The sequence below is a fragment of the Scyliorhinus torazame genome, chromosome 16, assembly GCF_047496885.1.
Source record: "Scyliorhinus torazame isolate Kashiwa2021f chromosome 16, sScyTor2.1, whole genome shotgun sequence".
NCBI classification, from domain to species: domain Eukaryota; kingdom Metazoa; phylum Chordata; class Chondrichthyes; order Carcharhiniformes; family Scyliorhinidae; genus Scyliorhinus; species Scyliorhinus torazame.
Window position 1 is genome coordinate 147,692,347 of NC_092722.1, and position 14,590 is coordinate 147,706,936.

The window sequence follows — 14,590 nt, forward strand, 5'->3', positions numbered from 1 at the left end:
AAGAGAGTCTAAGAAGTCTGAAGTTAAGAGAACAGAGACTAACATATTGTTCAGAAGAATTCAAGGAAGAGTAAACAAGATGTTCTGAGTTAGAGACAATTACAGTAACTAGATTTAAAGTGGGACAGCATACTTCAGAGGTAGATGTAATTTTAATACCATCTGGGAATCGAGAGTTAACGCAATTGTGAGCAGTTTGCACAGCAGTTAAGACCAATAAATCCTGAAAGGGTTGGTGTGAACTGTACTTGATTCGCTGTTAGAAGTTGAGCAGAAGCTTTGTTTGAAATTGTCATTTGTAAACCTGGACTGGATTTTGGAATGTAAACCGCTAAGGAAAGGAATTATTGTGAGTGAAGATTTTAAAATGTGTTTTTGGGAGTGGAGTTTGGAAACTCTCATGTAATCATCATCTGCTCAAGGAGAAATTCACAGACACTAACTTGTGTTCAGAGTGAAATGTGCGTGTGTGGTAGTCGGTATTAGGGGTATTACGGTACCCTGAATAATGCTGTAAGACCATTAGTGTGGGAGGTACCTGAGACTGCAGTTTTCATTGGTGAAGCCTGCCTGCTGGTTCCGCCCAGTAAGGCGGAGTATAAGAGCCTGAGGCTCCCCAGCAGCTGCATTCTGTACCTGCGCTGCTGGGGGGAATATCTAGTGCAATAAAGCCTTCAATTGTCTCCAATCTCATCTCAGGAGTTATTGATCGAGCATCAGCGTGTTTGACCACAGTCATCTCATGTGCATGTGCTTAAAGGGACTTTATAATCCATGTTCATCTTTAAATCTATGTGTAATTGTTAAGCTAAGGGGGAGTAAAGGAGTATTTATACAAATCCAACTTTTCATGTTTGATAATTGTTATTTTTCTTGTTAAAAGTAATTAACAGTCCTGTGAATCTGTTCCTCCATCTTTTTTTTAAGTAAAAGTTACGGTCCTTTGAGCCAGAATTCCATTCTGGGATCGTCCCATCCAATTATAACACTAAAGATCCCTTAGTCTGTGCTTACAATCAAGTTACTGGATTGTGTACAGGTTTTATATATAGACAGGCATCTGGCACGGATGGAGTTTCCATTTCATTCTCTTTTAAATCAAATAATTCTTGCACAAAGAAAAATTTGGGAAAGCAATAGCTTCTGCCTGCTCTCAAGTCACAATGAAATGAAGAATGCAGAATCATCCCAACAAAATGAGAAGCAGAAGTCCTTATGACTTATTTTTTTAGTTGCCAACAACTTAGAAGATAAAGCTATATGGGAGGCTAAAAAGAAAGATATATGTTGGAGTGAGCTTGTTTTGTTTTCAGAGGTTCCGGATCGGGGTCAGCCAACATTATTGCATCCCTGGGTCTGCACAGGAAAGGTCCTACTGGTTGGAACTTGAGTCCAAAGCTAGTGGCCTGAGGTTTTGAGGGATACATAAGAAATAAAGGTCAGAGTGGAATTGCCCACAGCAGGAAAAGTAATTTTGAAAAAAATCTTTTAGCTGTTTTGGCAATGTTTTCTGGAAGTGCAAGTCAATGGAAATAAAAACTGCATGACTGCAGGAGAATCGTCTCCAGAGGAAAATGTTTCTCCATCCTCTTCCAGATGTAAAAGAAAAACATCGAAAATTAGATAAACATGTCTATACTTTGGACAATTCTTCCAGAGCATAGTTAGGTTCATCTCAATAAACATGGGCTGTCTCCAAATGAAAGCAGATCCTGTCATGTTTTATTGGTACCATGGCAGGGAACGCTTGGGCATCTTTACCGATTTAAGGGAGACATTAGGATTATTTAAATATGTCTGTGCCCGATTCACCCGAAGCCCAGGAACTAATACCCACTCCTGGGAGAACTTGCCATGGCACTGTTTAGCACTGGTTAACACAAACGTGGACCAGGTGTAACGGCACTTTGGGGGGTCTCCTAGGTCATCGGAGGCACCGGGATGGTCAGGCTCTGGGCAGGGTGGTACGTTGGCACTCCCAAAGGCACCTTGTCACTACCAGCCTGGCAGGGGCACTTCCAGGACATCAGTCTGGCAGTGCAAAGGTGTTTGGGTGCCAGGATCCCCATGCCAGCGATTCGGCCTGCGGCCCGGGGCCCGGGGGTGCCCTACTATTAAGAGGTGGGGTGAGGGGGGAACTCAAGAACCCCATGTGAGGTAATTTGTGTGCAGAGGGAGGGGGTGGGGCCTGGACTCCGCAGTGGGGTGGCTGAGGGAAGGGTCAGAAGATCGGGGCGGCATTTAAAAATGGAGTCCAGATCCGCGACTCGTTTTCCTGCATTGGCTAGCTGAGCTCATCAGTGCAGAAAATTATGTAAAGTGTGGCCTCAGCGTGGCGATCCTTGCCAAGGCCTAAAAAAAGGCAAACTTCCGTTAAACAGTGGTGTGCTTGTCTGCACTGCAGGCATCAAGAAACACCCTGCTAAATGCTCCCAAAATTAGACTGTTTTATTCCTGTAAATCATGCCCATTGTCTTTGTTTCGGTCAAATCATTGTAAGGTGTAACATGACATGTGTAATTGTGAACTAAGAAAGAAGGGGGAGATCCAATTGCGACATCTCGCGAGACCTCATTGGGTCTCGAGGTGTTCCAAGCGTTGCAAATCTCGTGAGATTTAATTTCCTCGTTGCATCACTGAGTCCGTTCGGTCGCGTCCAATAACTTCGACAGCATCATCAGAATTTATACATGGTAATTTAATCATACTCCAGTCTTGTTTCTTTTTCTTCTGGTTTCCAGTTTTCAACTTAGAAAATAATGTTTTGATTTAAGTCTGCAGTGCAGTTGTCCTTTTCGTCACTTGTAGGCTGGGTTCCACTCTCGAGCCCACTTTCCAAATTCAGCTGTGGTAAATTTGTATTTCAGTTTAACACATTCACAATGTCATTTATTGTGCATTTAAATCTCTTTTCTTTTATTAAAATGTCTTTTAGCGGTTTCAAGAATGCTGTTACAATGCCTCTTATGTTCACTCGAAATAGTATAGTATTCTGGCTTTGTTGTTCTTTGAACCTTTTGTTATCTTGGTGTTTCCCCCTGTCCCCTCAAATGAGTTATTTTCAATTCTGTTTGAGCCCTGTCAATCAATTCCTCTCCCTAAAGTTTCATAGTTCATTCTAATCCTTCAACGGTTTTGCACAAGTTCTCAGTCCAGTTGTCAGTAGAGTTTGAGTGGTCGTTGGAAAACTGTTCACTTGCCGTTCTTCCAACTTCTACATCTTGTGTAGTATCACCGACAAGTATTTTTAAATCAGTCCTCCAGTCTTTGACTCAGAAAGGTTACTTTACAATTTCAGCCCTTCTGGTTGACAATTTGTATTTTCCAATTTTGCAAGTACTTAGTTGTTTTCTTACTGTTCGTTCCTGACTTTGATACAACAGTAATATTACTTGGATCAGTTCTTTGTTCAACTGTATCAATATTTCACAATTAGCTTTTATTCACAGGAACAACTTCCGAATTGTGACATTCCATACTATCCATAATCTTCTTAATTTCCTCCATTTTGCTTTGAAATTCAAAAATCTCATTGTTCTTTTCATGATGATGTTCTATCAGCTTGTTAGGTTTACTTTTTAATTCTGCATTCACCCAATTATTCTGATTTACCAGAACCTCCTTTTCTTGTTCAAGGCATTTCCTATGATACTTTGTAAATACATCTGATGCTTGAAGTTCACCAAGTTTTAATTGAAGCTCAAACTTTGCTAAGTTTGCTTTTTCAAGTTTATCCTTTGGACAGTTCAAATCCTCAGTCAAATGTTCCACTTTGCCTGACTAATTCTCAATTGTTCTCATCAGTTCTCTTTCATTTGTGAACTCCCCTTTCATACATGAGTTGATTTTTTGTGTTAATCACGTTTTCCTGCAATTGCTTGTCATCTGAAAAAAGTGTCATTTTTCTCCACAATAGTTTTAAAAGTTTAACATTATTATGGTCAACAGCCTGTTGCATCACATTGCAGTCTTTACAAGCCAAATCATTACCTAGGATGAAATCTATTTCTCCTATAGGTAATTCAGGAATACTTGCCATTGTAACAATCCAATTTATAAAATTACTTCTTAAAATAACTTGACACAAACAACAGGTTCATCCCTTCCATCAATACCTCTTACTGATACTTTTTACGTCATAAACCTCCCTGGAATACAAATTGTATCATCAGCTACCATCAATGATTGATCTGTGCCTGTATGTCTTAAAATGTAAATGTTTTTACTTATTTCGTCAGACAAGTAAGGGAATATTTCTCCCTTTGAAACAAACCATCCACAACCTCCAATGACTTGACTTCCTTTGTCAGTACTCAAATAATTCTCTGAACTATTGAGATTAATTCCACTTTCTCATTGATTCTGAATGAGCACATGTTTCACCTGCACTACTGCTACAGTTTTAACAGTTACTTGCTTTTCAGATGCTTGCTCTCCTACTACTGCAACAGGTCTTCCATTTAATTTCCAACAATCTGTCCTAATGCATCCCACTTTATTAAAATAGAAACACTTAGGCCTCCAGATGTTACTTCCACCCTCAACATCTTCCTTTTTGATCTGAGGTGAAATTTCCTGACCATGCCCAACTGTTTCATTTCTTTCTTGACTATTTGTTTTCTTTTCTCCTTCCCACTTTCTATCCTCCTCATATTTAAAAGGATGACAGAAAAAAGGTTTGTTTCTATGGACCAGTTGGTAATCATCTGCTGTCTGTCTAACGGTTTTAACTTTTTGTTCCTCAACATGCTTCCTAATAAACAAAGGGAGCGAATCTTTAAGTTCTTCCAAAAATAACCACTTCTTGAAGGACTTCATATGTTTTCTCTATCTTTAACATCCGTGTCCAATGGTCACAATTATTTTGCTTCACCCTCTTGAATTCAATATAAGTTTGCTCAGATTGTTTTCTTGTGTTTCAAAATTTCTGCCTGTATGCATTGTGGATAGCACAATTGCTTCACAGCGCGAGGGTCCCAGGTTCGATTCCGGCTTGGGTCACTGTCTGTGCGGAGTCTGCACATCCTCGCCGTGTGTGCGTGGGTTTCCTCCGGGTGCTCCGGTTTCCTCCCACAGTCCAAAGATGTGCAGGTTAGGTGGATTGGCCATGATAAATTGCCCTTAGTGTCCAAAATTGCCCTTAGTGTTGGGTGGGGTTACTGGGTTATGGGGATAGTGTGGAGGTGTTGACCGTGGGTAGGGTGCTCTTTCCAAGAGCCGGTACAGACTCGATGGGCCGAATGGCCTCCTTCTGCACTGTAAATTCTATTCTATGAAACCAATTCATAAAAACACTAAGAATAGTTTTCTTTACTGCACAGATACCTCTTCCAACAGTGATACATACACCACACGAGCTCTACCTACCAATCTACTTTGTAAAAGTACCATAGAATCCCACAGTATAGAAGGAGGCCAATTGGCCCATCACGTCTATACCTGAAAGAGTACTCTATGTAGCCCACTCCCTCACCCATCCCGTAATCCCACCTAACCTGCACATCTTTGGACTGTGGGAGGAATCTAGAACAGCCGGGGGAATCTCACTCAGACACTGGGAGAACGTGAAAACTCCACACATACAGTCACCCAAGGCTGGAATTAGGCTAAAAGTAACATCAAAATTTCTTTTGGCCATTTCCTCTGTCTAGCTACCTTTCCTAAAGAAATAAAGAATGCTTCCACATCCTTTTCCTCAAACTTTGGAAGAACTTGTATAAATTTAAACATTCCCCTCTAGGTTCATCTCTAGAACTATGCCCTTCCAAAACCTGCTCTAGTGTCTCTGCTTTAACTTCCAGCATTATAACTTGAAATTCTCTCTCCATTCCTTTGTCTTCCCTTGCTAATCTTCCCATTTTCATGTCAAGTTTTCTCATTTCTTTTCCTTTAAAAATCTCTCTTTCTTTTTCTCTTTTATCTTTCCTTTTTGCTTTTCCATGCATCTCAAGTTCAAGTAATTGACAGAAATTGGATTTTAGCTAATCCAATTGCCTCACCTTTTGGACAACTTGATCTATCTGACAACTCTTGTACATTTGAATGTTTCACTATACTTTCAATTACGTCAGCTTTCCTTACTCCTGCAGGTAATCTGACTCCAATTTATCTGCTAATTTGTTTAACTGGCTCTTAGTTACTTTCTGTAACCAGTCAGAGTTACACCTTCCACCGTTAGGAATATCTTAGCAATTTCCAGTGCCATTTTGGATTATGACCTGTATAATATACCTCAGAGTAACTCCAATTCTTTTGTCCAGTACCTCAGTACCTCACTTTGTTTCAGGATTCACAGATCTCACCAGTTAATAATAAATACCAGAAGAAGTTTTACATTCAGTAACTTGCTTTCCATGTTTCAAAATATCCCAAAGATCCCGGCTAGTCAGAGGAGGACGCCTTGTGGCGTAGCGCTAGTACCTCTACTACTGGACCAGACGCTCTGGGTTTGAGTCCAATGCCAGGACTTGTTGGCCATGGAAGGAGCATTAATGTGGTTCCAATGGGCTGATAATCAGCTGGGAAATCTCACACCACTTCTCCTACTATTTGCCAAAGGGTAAAAAATACAGCATATGGGTGTGAAGATATGCTAACGATAACATTACTAGTCAGCATTCAATAACACTTACTTCACATTTTGAAATCCCACAACAACCTCCATTTTTGTTATGATCCGAGTTGATGAAATAACTGAACAGGTAGATTCCAGAATGGAACCCAGGCTCAAAGACTTTTAAAAATATGTTACAACACCCTGGGCGAGTGTGCGGTCAATTCCAGCCTCACAGACTCCAGAGTCCCAACATAAGTGAATTAACCAATATTTCATATTTTCCTGAGACCTTTAACCCTCGACTACTCCAATGAGTTACAGACGTAAGATTTATAAGTAAAGCATTAACAAATTGTTTATTAATAAAAAAAGGAAAAGATGAATATATAAAGAAATAACAGGACAGTGGTCTACTTACCTACCTATTCACAAAACCCCACCCCATCCTCACAAGACAGACACAAGGTAAAGGTTGGAGAGGATCAGAAAAAATGGGGATTAAAGAGAAAGATTTGAGTTGGGTCTTCATGGCTGTGGTTGCGGCCTCTGGGAATAGATTTGCCCAAGGAATTCAGGTTGGCGCAGTTCCATCTTTCCGCCACTGGATGGAGCTAGGTACAGGGTGTTCAGGTCAGTGCAATTCCAATCACCAGATGGTGCTGTACACAGAATGTTCAGATCTATGCAATTCTGCTCCTCTACCACTTGATGGAGCTTTCATTTCCCTGTAAAATAGCTACAGCTGCCTTCCTGAGTTAATACAGTTTGTATTCCCTTTGTCTGAACTTAGCTCAGGAACTCTGGCCTTATTGTAAGGAATATTCTCAGTTTAAGCTTCAATTTGAGCTCTTCCCAGCCCCTGAGACAGTGTTGAATGTTACTGACCTTTGGAAAACATCTGGCACTTTCTCATTCCAGAGATCTCTTACGCAGGTCTGTTTTTTCTCTGTATCTTTTAAACAAGAAAGACTCCACAGATTAAGCTAGACTGCCATTTAAAATTATCTGGCAAAGCAAGAGAGGAGAGAGAGTCTACAAGCTCTTTACTAGTTGGCATCCTTCACAGAACTGAAACAAAAGATGAACCCACCTTCCTTCTGGAAGCTTATGACTGGCTCCCCAAATCACAGGCAACAAAAGGAGAAGGCTGTGAATCCTACATACACTGATTGGCTGCTTTCCAAGTCTATCAAATCAATATGACAGGTGCTGGGATGTCATGGCCTGGTCCATCAAGAAAGGGGGTTTCCTGCTCTGCCTAAAATCTGTAGTTTAACAGAAATCCCAAAAATGGTGCAGTTGTGTTGTAGCATCTAACCAGACAACTGCAGATCCAAGCAGGCAGTAGGACGGGGATAAAAAGTGAGCCCTCGCTAAGCACAATAGAAACACAGTTGGAACAACCACCATCCATGCATAGAAAAACCTTTGTCCAGCATGAATCTAACTTTAGATTTTACCCTTCGAGGTACAGAAGCATTAAATTAACCCCACTTAAACCTTATTTCCAATGATTACCAATACAAATATAAATTACTTAAAATTACCTTTGTTTTTCTAGCATCCTCGATCTTTGGATGTTTTATTATAGTACTTAGTTCCAAGGCATCACATCTTGCATCTGGCCTTGTCTGTGTGCCTAGCCAGTGAGGGAGAAATAATTTTCTTGTTATCTTTTTAGCCTTGTCAAAACAATGCTACAAAATTAATCATTTTGAATGAGATTTTATGTATTACATCACTGTCCTCCAAACTATTCAAGAAATGCACATCATTGAATTTCCTTTTAAGGGTGCATATTACTATGTTACACTACAATCTAGGAAAATCGTAGCAATGAACTTTTTCCTTTCCTGATAGAAGTTTGAGTGCAATTGAATTTGATAACTATACATTAAAACCAGGGACTGGAAATGGTTTAAATTGAAATTTGAATGACAATGTTTCTATTTTTACATTTTGGAAATGTAAAAAGGGTAAATGACTAATATAACTCATTTGCCCTTTCAATGTGAGAACTTTAAAAATCATAAACGGATGAAAGGGCTGGATTGCGTTTTAAAAGATATTGAATATACCATTAACAAGTATTCCCTTGAAAAACTGAAAAGGTCAATATTAAAAAGAGCAAGATCGTGAGACCAATTCATTTACTTTTATTTTCCCCAAGAACAGGATAAACTGAATGTCTTTCTTCTCAACCTAATGCTGCGATATTTAAATATGAGACTGATAAAGTCACTAACTAGTTCAGTTGAAGATTAACTGTAGAACTAACACTGAGAGCTGAAAGAAACAATGGAATGGAGCTGTCCTGCATTATGGGGAATGCCAGAATATCCTACTTATACATTTTTATATTTAAGAGAGACTAGAAATTTCCCATGATGACTTTTAAAGTACTGATTTAGTGAGGATCAAAAGCCTTTGACCTTACGAGACAGCTTTCATTTAAATAGCACTTTGAACAATAAATAATATTTTGATTGCACGTTCCCAACAGTGAAGCTCAATGCAAACCATTTTTATATCGCAGCTAAAGAGACCTCACTGCGTCTTCTGGCAGATGAATAGATATGGATGAAGAAACTCAACCCAGTGAAAAGGGTAAGGTAAATTTAAAAACAGACATTTTGGAACAGCACAATAAGATTAATTTTGGAAGTTAACTTCAAGAGCCATTTAAAAAAAATTATGTCAAGCCAAAAAAAAGTGTCCTATTCCAAAAAAAAGCCCAAAATGAAGTAAATATGAAGCACATAGTTAAGATAAAGCAAAGCAGAAATTTATAAGTTTTATGTACATATAATTTATTTGTTCCGTTAATAATGGCACATTTGGTGACTAACTATACACAGAATCATAGTCAGATTTAAACCCTGTTTATAAAACAATTGTTTCCATAACCCGAATTTTAAAAAATTATAGTTTACATATTTAATCAGTCTTCATTCCCTGATGATTTATCAATTATTTCAATGTGCACTTTAACACTTATCCTTCTCTTCCTATCACAGCTGTGATATGGAAGCAGATTATGATACAGTAATGCCGGAATATAATGGTAAAGAGACTGTTTTACTTCAGAGTGAACAAACATCTGCTTTGTAAAATATATTTCTCTGTGTTTAACAGCATTTTATTTCTGAACGCAAATATAGTGCACCCTAAAAATATTACAACTTCTGTCTCTTTTTCAATTATGGGTGGAATCTGGTGATGCAGCTTGGAGGTGAGAAGGGCATTTAATTAGGCAAGATGGTTGGGACCTGATCCCCTCCACCTTCCTGCCTCTGCCAGAATTCATTTCTGTGTGGGAAGGCCCATTGTCGACCTTGCCACTTCTACGCCAATTGAGGCCCTTAAGTGGCTAATTAATGAGCACTTCCAGGCCTCATTCCACCGCCGCTGGTACTGACCCAGCTGCAGGCAGGCCTATTGTTGCGCAGCGTGCATGACAGCTAAAGCTTTGCAGCCAGTTTGTTGCCTTTTGGGGAGGGTTCCCTCGATCAAAGGCACTCAGTGCCTGATCAAGGGACTGGACATCATGAAGTGGGAGAGGGACCCTGACCCACCCCCTCTCCCCACATGCCCTCTTTACAGTACTTCCTATGCTCTGGGTCGTTCCACAATCTTGGGAGTCTAGTGCCTGGCCTTGAGGTAACAGCGATGGCCTCTCCGGTGGCACAAGAGCTGCCGGCCAATCCTTTTAAGTGAGACTTCTGCCTTTGAGGTCCTGATTCCAGGTGAAAACGTACTGCTGGCGTCTCCACTGTCGTCAAGTTTCTGCTCTTTTACACATCAGTAAATGGAACTGTCAATGACCTCAATATTATACAGGAATGGATGAAATTCGGCAACTTGACATTGAGCAGGGATATACGCAAACTTAAGTTTCAGAGACTTTACATATGAATTTACCAATTAAAGCATTATAATTTTATAATATATTTATGCTAATACTCTATTCATCACACCTGTTAAACTCTTTAATTCAAAAATGTCTGCTTTGCAACATAATTAGGTTAGTCTGAGCTGTGGAATAGCAATAGCCCTGTCCGTTTAAATAAAATGTGAAAAATGTACATCATTAAGTAATCAGGAAGCAATCAATTTATTTCTGTCCTTTCCTATCCTTCGCTATTATTGATGAGTGAGATGTGCATTTCCTGTATTGTAACAGTGTCACAATGTGCTTAATGTAAATGAGTGGACCAACTGCACAAGAACATTCACTTATTTTAAAATAATAATCTGGCAAAATAAATGTTGAGCTTGATGTTTTGGGCAGATTGTGATTACTTCATATCATGAAAAAGGTTGATGTTATATTGCATTGCAGCAAACATGAAGTAACTGCTCATTATCTTGAACGATTCAAGTTTAATGTTAAACCACAAACTGGGCCAGAGCATCCTCTTGTTGTGAGAAATGTATTCCTCTAATAAACTTTTCCTTTAGCCCTAATGCAATCTTACAATGACTTGAGGCCTGGCATTTTAGCCTTTGTGTGATTGGAACTTAGCTGTCCAATAAATGCCATTTTTCTCACATTTGCAACACAGTGCAAAGTTCTACAGGTTATTTATTTCACATGTGACTCCAGAGTAATACTTGTAAGCTGCAAGTTTTAATAACAATAATGGGAATCCCAATTTTTTAGATGGTACCTTGACCTTAACAGGGCTTGAGAAGAATATATTCTACACACAGAATGCATAAAACCCTTCTTTTCTGGAAATTCAATGTTATGTTCACTCTTGTGTTTCACATAACACTTGAAATAAAACACAAAACAGTAATGATGTGACTGCAGGAAACCATGGTGCTATGCAGGGAAAGAAACTCATACTTTCAACTTTGCTGATAAAATATTTATAGCATTATCGATTTTTGATGTCTGTATGGATGCATTATAGATACTTTTTTAAAAATGCTGCAGCATGCTCTGTAATCTAACCAAGCATGGAGCACCAAACATGCCTAAATGGCTTTCTTCTGTTTTGGATCAGACAGTAATCTTTAAAATGATGTATTCTTTTTGTAACAGTGCTTCTTACTAAATAATGAGGTTAAACTCCTTATACTGCTCAACTAGTAGTATAAAATTTTAATCAAAAATTATGGAGCTCATTGAAAGGAAAAAAATTAAAGAAAACTTTGTTCTTTTTCTCACCAGTGGAAATTGATTTAGTTATGCAAATTACTGCTATGAATATTAAGTCACTGAAGAAAGGTTTCTAATAAAGAGACCTTTTGTTTTGAAAATGCAAAAATATATGCTTTAATTTCTTGCTAATTTACTGTTCTTTGATAATGTTCAAATTTTTCCCCACAGTGGCTTCACTGATGGTTTTAATACTGTGAATACAACTACAGGCCAACAATACTGGTTTTGACAAGCCTTCCCCTGTGTAACAATAGATCATGATTTGCAGCCCCTTATGCACAATTCTATTAGGGTGAATTTTGTCTATGGGGCTTTCCCTGAAATGAATTCTCATTTTAATGCTAGCCTCCTGCAGTTTTTAATTTTTAAACTGTAATATGAAATTGCAAATTTTACAAACATCATTTGAGAAAACCACTAGGACAGAAATGAATGCCAAAGTGTACATATTGTGTAATTAGGCTTTTATGAAAAACAGCATATCAATGTCAAGCTAAAAATTAACTTAAAGATTCAGTTTCTAATTGGAAAAACGAAGTGTATACGTATATTACACCCAAGGCTGGAAATTATTTTCAGGGTTAAGACTGAGGTTACTTTAGACTATGGATAAGAAGATAAATACTGAAAGTATTTAATTATTTAACTTTCGATATGGTATGGAGATAATGTTTTGAAGACGGCAGCAGCTTTACAGTAACACATTTAAAATAATTACACAACCTTTTATATATTACACAGAGACTTATTTCATATACTCATAGATTTTCTTTCTCATTCAATTTTACAATGTTGAATGTTCTGGGCATAACATTCTACTTTTATTATTAAAATTAGATTAAAAATATCCTTCACACCTCAGAAGATTAAAAGTAATATTTAAAGATGATAATAAATATGTCAATAGAATTTGCTGGACCAGGAATCTTTTGTAACATTTAACCTTTCCTGGTTGAAAAACAATATATATACATACAGACTAATTACTAGATGGAAAGAGTTAATTTCAGTAGTACTATTATGGCATTCAGATCTGCTAGATGTAAAAGCAATTTTTTTGAATCAACAGCTATTAGAATTAGAATATTAAAATGTTGTATGCAATCTAGGTGCAGTTGCTAAATTTACTGATGACACAAAGATTGGTAGGAAAATATCTTGTGAAGAGGACATGAGGAGCGGAATTTTCCTTTAGCTGTCGTCAAAATCGCGAAACGCGATTGGGCGGAGACTAGGTTGCGATGCCAAAATCGCGGTGGGTGCCGATTTGATGCCAAATCGCAGTTCTCCGACGCCTCAACAGTGGCGTCAATGCGGTCCGCAACGCACTTACAGTAAACAACGTTTGCATGTCATTAGCGGGCCCGACCTGGTATTCTCCGGGGCCTCCGCAATTCTCTGTCTCTGATGGGCCGAGTTCTTGATGGCGCGATGCATTTGCGCTTTTAAAAATCATGAAACCGGCATCGTGGCTGATGAGGGAGAGAGAAGGTAGGACACAGAGAGGTGCGACCATGGGCTGCCTGGCTGGACACTGGCCAGGCTGGCAGGGGGGGGGGTGGGGCGGGGGGGGGGGGGGTGCCTGCTAGCGCTGGGGGGGGGGGGGAATGATGAGGTAACAGGTCGTGTGGCCGGGGTGACCCCCACACTGGACTGGGGTGGTGTCCTTTTACGGATTGCTATTGCCGCGGCCTGCAACGCAGCCATCTTGTTGAGCACCCCATTGACCACCCAATTTGGCCCCTGGTTCTACAGAGTGGCACTAGCTTTATGGGTGCCTCCACCCCATACCCCACCTCCGCCGTAACCCCAACACCCAACCAGCCGCCACCCGCCGGCAGGGCATCAGGCGAACCACCCAAGGGCAACGCCCACTCTAGCCATGACAGGGACACCGGGAGGGGGCCACGAAGCAAACTGCTGGCAATGGCAGTGCCAGCTGATGTACCGCTGGCATCAGGAATGGGTGCCAGGGCAGAGGCCCTCACAGTGGGGGCCACCGACAGGACCAGGGATGCGGAGTTGGGAGGGGGGTGCTTGTAGGGGAGGAGCCCGCAGTGCCAACTGGGGCCACCATGTAGCCCAGTGGACCTGGTTGGGCACAGGGGAACTTACCATGCTAACTTGTCAGCCTTCCACCCCCTGCAGACATTGGATATTCAAATTCAACCAGCAATGGTAGCCTTCCTGCTGGTCGTCACAGTCCAGGGGGATGCCCTGTGGCTCTACGAGCTGGCACTGCTCATGGTGGAGGGAGCTGCAGAGCATGCAGCAGTGGAGCATGCCACAGAGGAACTGAAGGCAGCCGCCCAGGATGGAGAACCAGCCACTCACAGGGTGAGGAGGATGATGTGCCAAGGAGGCCTTGTGTGTGCCGGCAGTGCCTGTCATTCAAGGACCTGCCAGAACGGGCATGCCTTTGGAGACTCCGGCCTAGCAGGGAGACGGTGCGACATATCTGCCAGATCATGGCACATGTGGCACCGCGGGAGTATGGGGAGGATACCCGCTCCCGTGGTGGCCGTCAAGGTGAAGGCCGCCCTGAACTTCTATGAGATGGGGTCCTTCCAGGCTCCAAGTGAGGTCCTGACTGGGATCTCACAGAACTGGTGCACCATCTATCCGCGCTGTCAAGGAGGCCATAAATGCTCTGTCAGCACAATACATGCACTTCAATGTGCACCGAGCCCACCAGGAGACCGGGCAGCGGGGTTCGTCACCATCGTCGGGATGCCCCGGGTCCAGGGGATGATTGATGGGATACATGTCACCCTATGAGCACCTGCAGATGACAGGCTGCTCTTCACAAACCGAAAGGGCTTCCACACGATGAACGGGCAGCTGATATGTGACCATCAGCTGCG